Consider the following 10,774-nt stretch of genomic DNA (forward strand, 5'->3'; position numbering starts at 1 on the left):
ACTTAAATCTCTAGCTGATCTTAAGGACAGCTCTTCAATAAAGCATGAGGAAGAGAATACAAATAGAGTGACAAAATTAAAATGTATTACTAAATAAATCATTGCTGTTTCTATCTCTTGCAGAAGCAACCAGAGTATTGCCTAGAAGGGATGAGAATGTCAGACACTCCTCTGCAGGCCCTGGAAAAGCAGTCATGTGGGACAGAGATCAGGAAAAGTTAGAAAGGAAGAAAATGTGTCAAAGTCAACATGTCTGCTATAAGAACAAATTTTCCCAATATCAATCAAATAAATAAACAGTTTATATTTTGTCCTTTTTTCTAGTGGAGAGCTTATACCCATGAAACTACCCTAGTATAACAATTTAATCAGAAATGGCTAAAGATTCGCTCTCTAAAGACAAACAGACTTTCACCTTGACAAATAAAGCAAGTATTAAGTTGCGTGTAATTCTCAAAGGAGCCTTGACATACATACAACAAGACCTTACAGTCGTCCAACACTCTCTCCTTGGAGGTCTTTGCATAGTTGAGGATTTATTTTACAAAGGTATAAGTACCTTCTTATGGTAAATTCAACAAAAATGGTAATCTTTGAACTCTGGCCTTGGTTATATCAGAGTTAATCTGAAGCAACTCCACTGTGTTCTATAAGTTCCTTCTGACACACAGACAAAGCAGAAGTCAGGCTCTGGAGCTCAGGTCTCAGCCTGAGTTGGAAATTAGATAGATAAGTACTTTTAGCTCCATAAAAGAAAAGCTCAACATACTGACAAGATAGTCGCCTTCACTTACTTCCTTGAATTGCCATCAGGCACCAAACAGTGCATAATTTTGTATTGAACTAATTGGAATAGATTACTGTAAGACACTTATGAGAAGTTGCCCTTTTAATTTGTTGTTTTGTGGGTTGGTTTTTTTTTTTTTTTTCAAAGAATATTCCATGTTGACATGCCATTTTGCTCCTGCAGAAGCATAGAGCAGGAGCACTGCTTTTACTGTGAACCTTCTTTTTTTTCCTGTTTCTGGCAAGTATCCTAGAGTTTGTAATTTAATATTCCTGCCAAAAGTACTGGAAACATTTGAGATGATCCTCAAGGGATTAAGGACAAACTGTGGATTACATTCTTGGCATTGGACTACACTGGAAGCCTGCATTTTTTTTGCTGTTCCTGAATATTTGTGAGCTAACCAAATAAGACCACAGCAGAATTAAGAGTAACTTGACATTGTTCTACTTTTTCTTCTCAAACCATCCCAGGATCTAATGCACTCCGGCTCTTAGTCTAGGGAATGTGTTTAGGTCAAGCAGATGTGTTTATGCTCATTAACCTTGCATATTAACAAAGTGAGAACAAGTTGTGGTGGGGGTGAGGACATGAATTTTACTTTTTTTCCTGCACACTAGAAAATGTGTTCTCAGCCATGAATCCTCACTGACGTAGGGGGTCAGTAACATAAGGACAGCCACAGTGAATCAAATCTATAAAAAGCCAGGCTCCTTTCTCTGATAGTGGCCAATGACGAGTACTTTGGGAAAGAGCACAAAAAGCAGGGCAAGATTAACTCTTCCTCTAATATACCCTAGGAAGATGTGGTAATTTGCTGTTCAGGGACAGCCAGAGTCAGAGGCTGGTTTTGCATCTGTGCCTTTCTGTGATTTTCTTTGATTCCTTTTTTGAGCCCTTTAATACTCCTGGTCTCTGTAAGACCCTGTGCCCATCAGTCTTATAGTTTATTTCTACTGTGCTATGTAAAAAGAACTTCCCTTTGCTTGATTTAAGCCTGCTGCCTCATAATTTCAATAAGCATTCTGACTTGTCCTGTGATAGAATAAACCCCTCCCTAACCACCTGCAGACCATATGTTGAATACCATGTCTTCAGCAGTAGAACCACTATCACCATTATCTGTCCCACCACTCTCTGGTGGGGCAGGGGCTGGATTTAGAAGTGCAGAAGGAGATATAGAGACAAACCAAAGAACGTAAGTTTTATCTTTTGCCGTCACTATACCCAAAAATTACAGGGAAAAACTTTCAGAAAAAAACCAAACCACTGAATGTCAACAGTTTCTGGACTTACTAAATAATCACCAAAGGCCTCAGAGATCTAGTAGGCCTCCTTTGCAGAATAAGCCCAAGATCCTGTACTTTAAATGAAGAAACTGCTCAAGCTAACGAATAACAGCTGTTAGAGTTCACCACCTAGTACTTCCAGGAAAGGGCTGGAAAACATGCTAGTTCAGACATTTTTCATGATCCAAAGACCTCAGCACTGAAAAAGTCAATCAAATATATCAACCTGCTTGGATGCAAGCTCTAACATGCTATCTGAGTTTATGGAGAAATTATACAAGAAAATGCACAGCAAAACTTAAAACATATAAACTGTTGAACAGTACGTAACTTGTCTTTTACAGAAGTGCAATTGTAATAACTGAGCTACGTATAGCACATCTAAAACACTGACTTCAAATTAGCAAGAAATCAGTCAGTTTAAAAATTATAAGAACTTAAGAACCTAGACCCTATTTCCTATATTGTAAGATTATTCTTCAAAAAAGGTATACGCTCTCTAAAATGCTCACTGCTTTCATGAAGCCCCCAGAATCATCCAGTATATAATATCACTGTAATCCTGTGACAAAACTGCCCTGAAAATGTAACAGGAATGACTCAGTATGTTTTTAGAGCAGTATATTCCACAATTCCACAGATTAATAGAGAGTATTGACACTGATATATGATTTTGAATTACCTAGAGAAATGCTACATCAGTATTAAAAACAACTCACTTTTCTGTTACATTGGACAGTTCAAATAACACTCCACAAGTTTACCAGACTTGATGCTTAGTTCTAGGATAGCTTAATATTGTGTGTCTAATATCCCTTGCTTTACTTCTTATAGAAAAAAAATGAGAAAGAAATGGATCACAATGATAGAGGAGGGTCACACTGATACCAGCGTGAGGCAACAGAAAAACTATTCAGCTAGTGCATCACACCAGTATCCTCCACTTTCCCCAGTTAACAGATGTAGCCCCTTACCTGTTTAAGGTGGTGACTATAGAAACACTAATGATGGATTAAAGCCCAGTTTTTATATGCATTTCGATACTGTGCAACTCAACTTCATAATCTAAAAGACAGCTTATCTTAAGAATCAGTAAAGGCGGATAGGGCTCTATGTCACATGGCTTTCACATGGCCCCTTGTTTTAAAAAATAAAAGCCAATTTCTTATATTTTCCTTTGATAGGTGAAAACAAGAGAACTTCTCCAAGGCCTCTTAAGAAATTTAGAGGGAGAAATTCTGTTCCTCCAGGAAGCAGGCACAGTGCTGCTGTGACTGGTCAGTGTCTCACACTAATGGAGAATGAGTAAGTCCAGAAGAGAGGAAAAGTTTGAAACTTATGGGAGAGGAAAGTTTGCAGGAGTTTTCCCACAAGTAAGAGTAGAAAACAGCTCTCTTGTGAAAAGTAGACTTGGACAACAACCCTAAGGACTTGTGTTTCCATAAGAAACCAGGCCCTTGGGGAAAACCAGTGACAACCATGTGATAGTCTAGCCAGGGACTTTCAAGGCCGTTTTGAAGAAGAGAGCAAGGGCTCTGGGTTTTATTACACTGAAAAAGAATGAAACTGCAAAAGAACCCAGAAGGGGAAGATCACGCAGTCCTGAGATCCGGTATTGTTTGGGACACTCTGTTTCATTTAAGAGCTGAAAAGACAATGAAATCCCACAGAACTCATGACAAAGCATGCTCTGGTAAGAAGGACAACTTATATAAATAGACAAAAAAGGAAGTCTGATGCTGAGGTGGTACAGCTACCCTACAACGCCCTACACCTTATCAGCATTTTTGAGATCTCTGGTAAGGAGTCGCACAGAGTAAGTTCTTGGCAGACACTAATATTGGTAAGAAAATTGATTCTGTGACTTTCAGTATGCTGGCCTGCTCCTCAAATACATTTCAGTCTTTGCAAGCCACTCTGTACCCAACTGGGCTCCCGTGGAGTAGTTCAGCCTATGTGGGAAAACTAGCTTTTAAAAAACGTTAGTGGTTTCCAAACTAACTATCACAAACTGCTCCCAGAAGCTTCTGTTCTCTGTCCTTGCTGCCCTATCTCTGTCAAAGTACACCACCTACCTTCAACTGTATGGGGGCTCCTCCACTTCTCCACTCCAGCCAAGTCCCCAGGGTCCTTGCTCATAGACTTGTCTCTGCGGTCCTCAGCCTCATCTTCAGTATGATTATTTCTGATTTGGTGACATTGTCCTGTCCACAGAGCTAGACCAATGTGAGACGAAAGATTAAGAAACTCTGACAACAAAGGAAGTGAAAGTTGTGATTCAACAGACTTAGGCAAGACTAAAAATCAGAGTGCTGCAAAGACAGTTATTGACTGGTCTTTTAAGGTGCTCTTTTTCAAACCAGACACAAGAACAGGCAGTGACAAAAGTTTGTTCTTTGTTTCTCAGAGTCTTGAGAGAAGAAAAAATTGCTCAAGACAGTGGGTTAATTTAGAAATCCACTAACCTGCTGATTAAGATCTGCAGTGTTTCACTTAAACTCGCGCACTTCACGGGTAAGCAATGTGCTGTTGACACATACTTTGCACATGGTGACAGTGGTCACCATACAAGGAGCTAGTGGCCTAGGATTCTCCACCCTAGTGAAGAGGCATCTTTGGGAGGCCTGATGGCATAGGTAAGAACAACTCTTCATTGTCTCTTCAGATATTGAAGAACAAGGACCCATCAATGAAGCTAACAGAAGCTGGGTTCTAGACAAACCCTATAGATCAGAGACCTCCTTACTGACGGATTTTCTAGTTCTCAAGGGAGACTGATTAAGCATTTAGAATAGAGACCTACTGAAAGTCACTAACTAGATAAAGCACACCAGGTTCAGGAAATCCCTAAAGTGAACACATACATAGGCTAGGAGGGTATCCAGGAGGAGTATCATGCCTCATTCTTCTGCTTCCCTGTTGTCTGGCTTTGGATTTTGTTTGCTTTTAGTCAGCCAGCTCAATTTGTACTTGGTACAACACTACCAATCCGTTCTTGTGCACATTACAAGGGCTGAACCTGTCCCCTCAGCACCATTCTTGCCCTGGGGAACACAGCAAATCTTACCAGGCCACTCCTAACAATGCTTCCTGTGCACTAGAAGCACTTGTACAAGAACCTTGCTTGCTGAGTTTCTCACCATTCTGTTCTGAGAGGATCTCCCAACCTGCTGTCCCATCATCTCTTCTTGCAGCCACACTGCTGTCCCCACAGAGCATGTGTGCTTCCTCACCAGCTGCCTGGGTAGGTGTGAGCCAGGCAGGGCTTCCCTGAGCTTGGACTAGCTGCTTCCCAGAAAGCATCCTTTCACATGCTAAGCTCCTGGCAAACTATTAGACAGTGAGCTTGGAGCCATTGCTGGAGACAGGGAGCAGGCAGATGCTTGGTCTGAACCAGACTGATCATTTGGACATACCTTACTTTAAAGGCACAGCTCTTGCTGACACACAGGGTCATGCATGTAGGATGCTGACTGCACAAAAAAGTGCCTTTGGATCATTGAGAATTATAAGTGTTTTGAAAACAGAAGAAATACTGATGAATAACCTTACGATCTGGCCAGGCCAGGTTTCTATGCTGAGGTAACAGACCCTATTCTACTCTACCCTGTTCTACTTTTCATACCCACCCTGCAGGAGAAGAATGACTATATGAGATTTAAACAAATGGAGAAAATCAGGTCTGATCGATAGATCTGGTCATTGAACAATGGTCATTGCAAAACCTGTACTTACAACTTCTATGAACTAACAGCATGAGAGAAGAGTATCTCTTACTTGACAGTAATTAATGTAATAAAGTTACTGGTGTGAATATGATTTAGTCCAATTGATTAAAGATGAACTAGAACCTAATGACATAGCTTTCATCTTGCCACCATACCTTACATCAGGACACACAATACAAAGACAGCATTGCGGCTCTTTTAACCCAGGTTACTGTAGTTAACACAGTGAAAAATTTTAGCATCTCTCCTTTGCGAGAGTGAGAAAGATCTTATTTTACACCACGATGTGTAGTGCTTTTTGACACCCTTAGAATCAAGACTTCTTGATGGGCATTATTGAACTTAAGGGAGCATAAGCTCCTGATTTTAGATCTACAAGTTCAAAGTTCAGTTTTGTAGTTATACAGGAGCATTTCAAAGACTGTAAGTCTCTGGAGCTCTGTAGAGCTTCCCAGAGAGCCAAGCAGTTTCAACCACACTATCACAGTGTATGTCTGTTACTCAGAAATAGCTGCAGACACAAGTCTCTTAAGACTTGTGAGCTAACTCAGCTGGTCCTTTAGCTTAACCATGAACAACGTACTGATTATTCTAGGGAAGAGGGAAGCGTGTGTATTTTGGCTTCTGGATAGATTTTCATAACAGCAAACATTACATTTAGTCTGTATAAACAGCTACAGTGTCTGCAAGAAAATAAAATTATTATGTGACACTAGGGCAGAGGACTAGTGTGTTTGACCTGGATCTCGGTACAAGAAAAGAAATGGGGAATCCACTTCAACAGATCACTCCTGCTTCTTCTTTCCTTTTCCTTGGAAGCCTGGGAAAGAGGTTGTGCTTTGGGTTTTTAGCCTTGATGGAGCCACATATGCAATAGTTATGGCTTTGGAAAATTCCTGATGCTTTAGGAAGATGGTGTTATGTAACAGCAAATCTGAAGGCAGAGCTGAAGGAAGGCTGCAGAGGAAGGAGGAAGACAATGGACAGACGTCTCATCGCAGGGGAGATTGTAGTTACTTGACCTGGAATACCAGCACATTTCCAGAGGAGGTTGCTTGCAGCACATTTTTGGGGCCTGATTGTTGGTGCAAATCTCTCCAGGACTCACTCTCTTTGGGCAATGCTACATTTCACTTTTTCTCTTCCGTTAACTTTGTAAAGGTGATCAAGCATTAGAGGAAGAAAGACTTCCCTAAAGCATTTAATAACTTCTCTTACCTTCCAGGAGGTAGCCTGAAGCAATTTCAGCACAGCAGCTTCTTGCTCTGTAGTCACCCTTTCCCTCCTTCATATAGCCAGGAGAATCAACCCTGCATTAAAAAAAAGAAAAGGAAAAAAGGGGGATTCCTATGAACCTGCCATCCAGAAAAATTACTGGTATGATAGATATAGAAGGAAAGGTTTTCATCTTTCTCTTACAACCTTCACATCACCTACTGTTTCAGTTCAGTCCCCAAACCTTTTACTTCTCTTTGACGCATACTGAAATACTAACTTAGTTCAACTTATACTGCCATGCAAAACCTTTGAGCCAACCTCTGTTTAACAAGAGTACTTGTCCAACTTTGCAAGCCCTCAGCACCACTTTGGAGTCACAATCAAGGCTTTGTGTGATAAACCGGATAAGGTTGGCTCCTTAACTTTAGAAGTAATAGAAATGCCAACTTGATAGGGAATTTTTCTGTTCTCAACAGATCTTTTTCCTTCCAATTTTCTGATAAGCAACTGCATTAATTCAGTGCTCAAAACAAAAGTATCAAACAGCCTCAGTGAAAGCATTGTGCCTGTCTCTGTTTGAATCAGACCTGATCATGCAGTGTCTCTTGTTCTTTTGTTAATACCCTCTTTGTACATAAATTCTCATAAAAAAGGAAGCAAGGTAGAAAGCACCCAAATACACGCAGCAGAGAAGCTTCAGAGCTCTTTTCAAAGTACAGGTAAAACAGCAGCAACAAAACCAAAAATTAGCAATATTCTTTTCTTCAGTGGAAGTCACCTTACATAAAAGTGTAGATAAGAGTCCAGTTCATCAAATCTTCTTCTTGAAATCTCTGTAGCCCTACAACCTTCTCCAGAATCTCACTCACTTGTATCAGTAAGAGTTTTTGACTACAAAGCAAGTCTAAATGGCTTCACTCTCGTTGAAGGCAAAACCCACCACAAGACCCTTGCTACCACAACATATACAGGTATGAAAATGACTTATTAAGTGATACAACATTCAAAGTCATCTCACCTTGTAAATTTTCAGTCAGACTTTAAAAATTGACATGGAGATTTCAAAGGGAAGTCAAGACCTTGGAATTTCACCTAGTTCACTAAAAAAGTATAAGGTACATCTCCTCAGACTCAGTTCTTGTTCAAGCAAATGCAAGAACCAGGTTTTGCTTTTGGCTTTGATCTAAGCTCTGAGTGCCCTTTTCCTCCCCCTTTTGTATTTCCAAAGAAACAGAAAAGCGCAGAAATTCATCAGCACACACACAAGCTGAAAGCCCCCACCCTTCATACCAACGCTATGCGCTGAAAATGCAGATCAAAATGTAAGCTGTCATTTTCTTGTCTCCTATCACTGTTGAGTTGTTGAGCACCTCACACACATCAGTACATGCTCCTCAGCACTGGAGAGAGAGGGAAGCTGAAATAATGTGGTGAAGCACACTAGTTCAAATACTGAAAAGGAAGCCTGAGCTACTCTCTGCAATGCTATTTTTACTGGCCAGCACAACGCCGTTGTACACATATAAACAGGGCTACAAAAAACCTCTCCTGTGCCAGGCGCCATTTTTGATGCCTTGTCTGTTAATTGCACCTTCCCCATTGCTGCAAAGGGAAAGTGTACAGCATTTGGCTGAAGTTTCAACCTTAAACTGCTGTCAGAGAGGAGGCCCTCACAAGGAGTTATCATGAAAAGATTAATCACAGAAACAGTAGGAGTGTTTTAGGCTCTGTCGCTCCTCCTCACCTCCACCAGAGAGTGCAGCCTAACTATGCTTCAGCATCCAGCCAGAGAAATCCTAGTCTGTAAAGCAGTTATGCTTCTAAGATTCAGCAGCAAGAGCAAGACACTGACATGACAATGTGGTGGCAGCAAAGGAAATTCTTACGAGATACAATAAAAAATTCTTCCTGGTGGGGGTGGTAGAGTGCTGGGGCCGGAGCCCAGGCACAATGAGCGAAGACGTTTTCCAAATGCAGCCAGATAAAGAAGGCCCTGCACAATCTCATCCAGCCCGAGAACGGTGAATCCCTAGGGTTGGAGTAAAGACCTCCAGAAGACCTGTCCAGCTGAATTACCAGATCTTATCAATCAAAGTTTGCACTCAACCTAATACAGAAAAAACATTAAATGGTCATCAGCATGAATGCACTTTACATGTCTTTTGGCCTCAGCATTTATTTGTTTTTTACGTTACAGTAGTGTCCAAGAAACCCACTCAAAGAGCAGAGCTTTACTACAGTAAGCAGCATGGAAGTGCACATTGCACACTAGTTATCATGAAAATGTTTAGGTAAATGCAGTGGATGCAATTCAAGAAGAAACCGAGCTATCCCAGCCAGACCTGGATAAAGAACTGTTGAAAGAGCTGCTTAGTGCAGCCAAATCAAGCAGACTTACCACAGCCCCTAAGACGGTAGTGCCCTTTTCCCTCAGCCACAGATCTCTCCTACAAATGACACACCTTCCCTCATTCCATCACCAGGGGCTCAGGTCTCCTGGCTCATCAGGGATCCTGTGCTCCAGCTGATGGCAGAAGAGAACCCAGCTCAAAGGTCTCCTTCTCTTCTTACTTGCAGAGCTTCAGCAGCTTCACAGCATCCTCTGCTGCCAAAGAGCAGAATCATATCAGAAATGGACTAAGCTGCTGAGTGAACGTTATTGCTTTGCACAGACCTCACCCCGCCCCAAATTACCCTACAATGAAAAGAAACAGATAATGAAGGCCTGATCCACATTAGGGACAAATCTCCTTGCCTTCCACAGAGTCACTTTTGAAATTGATCTCCTCTTGGGTACTACAGGCGCAAACCAGTCCTGAAATACCAGCAGCTTAATGTTTCCAAGGAATGGTTGCATACCAGAGTACAAACCTTGCAGGGCTGGGCTTTTGAGGTAGCTGTTATTTTTTTCAGCCTAACCCTCGTATGGGTCCTCAATCAATGACAAGTTTAATAAAGATCATTAATTGCTAGAAAATAATAATATGCTTGTATTAAAAAAATAACATTAGTAAATCAGCTGTTTGATTTTGAAAAAAAACTCTCAAAGCTCAGTTCAGCACAGTACTGTCACCAACAGCTGCACTGTCACTTAGATGTTTGCTCAAGGAAAATTGTCATTTTTTCACTCAAGTCTTTTGTTGCTGTGTTAGCTGGTTTGTTGCACTGTCCCACTGTTGATACAGCCAATGTTAAGGCAGCTGAGAAAATTAAAAAAATATTTTAATGGATCTGGTGCCAACATCAGCACCACGAAAATCAGACTCTGAACAGCAAGTTGGTACTATGCAGTACCTTTCAACTTCTGGCTCTACATAACCCTTCTCCTTATTATTCTAAATTCTTATTTTGTTAGGAAAAAACCCCAGCGCTTCAAATTCAGGAGGAACAAAGAATGCCTAAGCATGTGCCCTCCCAAGTCCATGGGAAACATTCCCATTTCACTAAACTGGCAGTCCCACAAGCTGGTCAGATTCTAAAAAATCGTTACTGCGAGTGTAAACCAGCAATGCCACGCACAGGTAAGCAGTTCCACTTGGTTCATAGGACAGCTCAAGAAAATAACATCTTTACACCTATTCCAGCCCTGCCTGGCCCTGTACAAGTCTTCTCCCATGACTCCACCGTCTCAAGCAGAGACGAAACCGGGTCATTTGATGCTAGGACGTAGAAATGTTTTATGGGCGCAAGGACGGCAGCCCCCCCTCCCAACGCCTCACCGAGCGGGCTCCGGCGCCCGAGCGCTCCCTCCG

General features: G+C 41.4%; 1 protein-coding gene across 1 annotated transcript in view; it reads right to left on the reverse strand.

The window, feature by feature from the left end:
- Nucleotides 1-9,871, reverse strand: part of ST3GAL6 (ST3 beta-galactoside alpha-2,3-sialyltransferase 6) — an 85,445-nt gene extending 75,574 nt beyond the window's left edge. Inside the window, exons 1-3 of the mRNA XM_035894005.1 lie at nucleotides 9,421-9,871; nucleotides 7,023-7,114; nucleotides 4,152-4,292 (exon numbers count right to left, since the gene is read on the reverse strand). The gene's annotated coding sequence lies outside the window, so the exon portion shown is untranslated. The remainder of the gene's footprint in view (nucleotides 1-4,151; nucleotides 4,293-7,022; nucleotides 7,115-9,420) is intronic.
- Nucleotides 9,872-10,774: the final 903 nt, after the last annotated feature.

This window comes from Egretta garzetta, unplaced genomic scaffold, assembly GCF_000687185.1.
Source record: "Egretta garzetta isolate BGI_Z169 unplaced genomic scaffold, ASM68718v1 scaffold465, whole genome shotgun sequence".
NCBI lineage: Eukaryota > Metazoa > Chordata > Aves > Pelecaniformes > Ardeidae > Egretta > Egretta garzetta.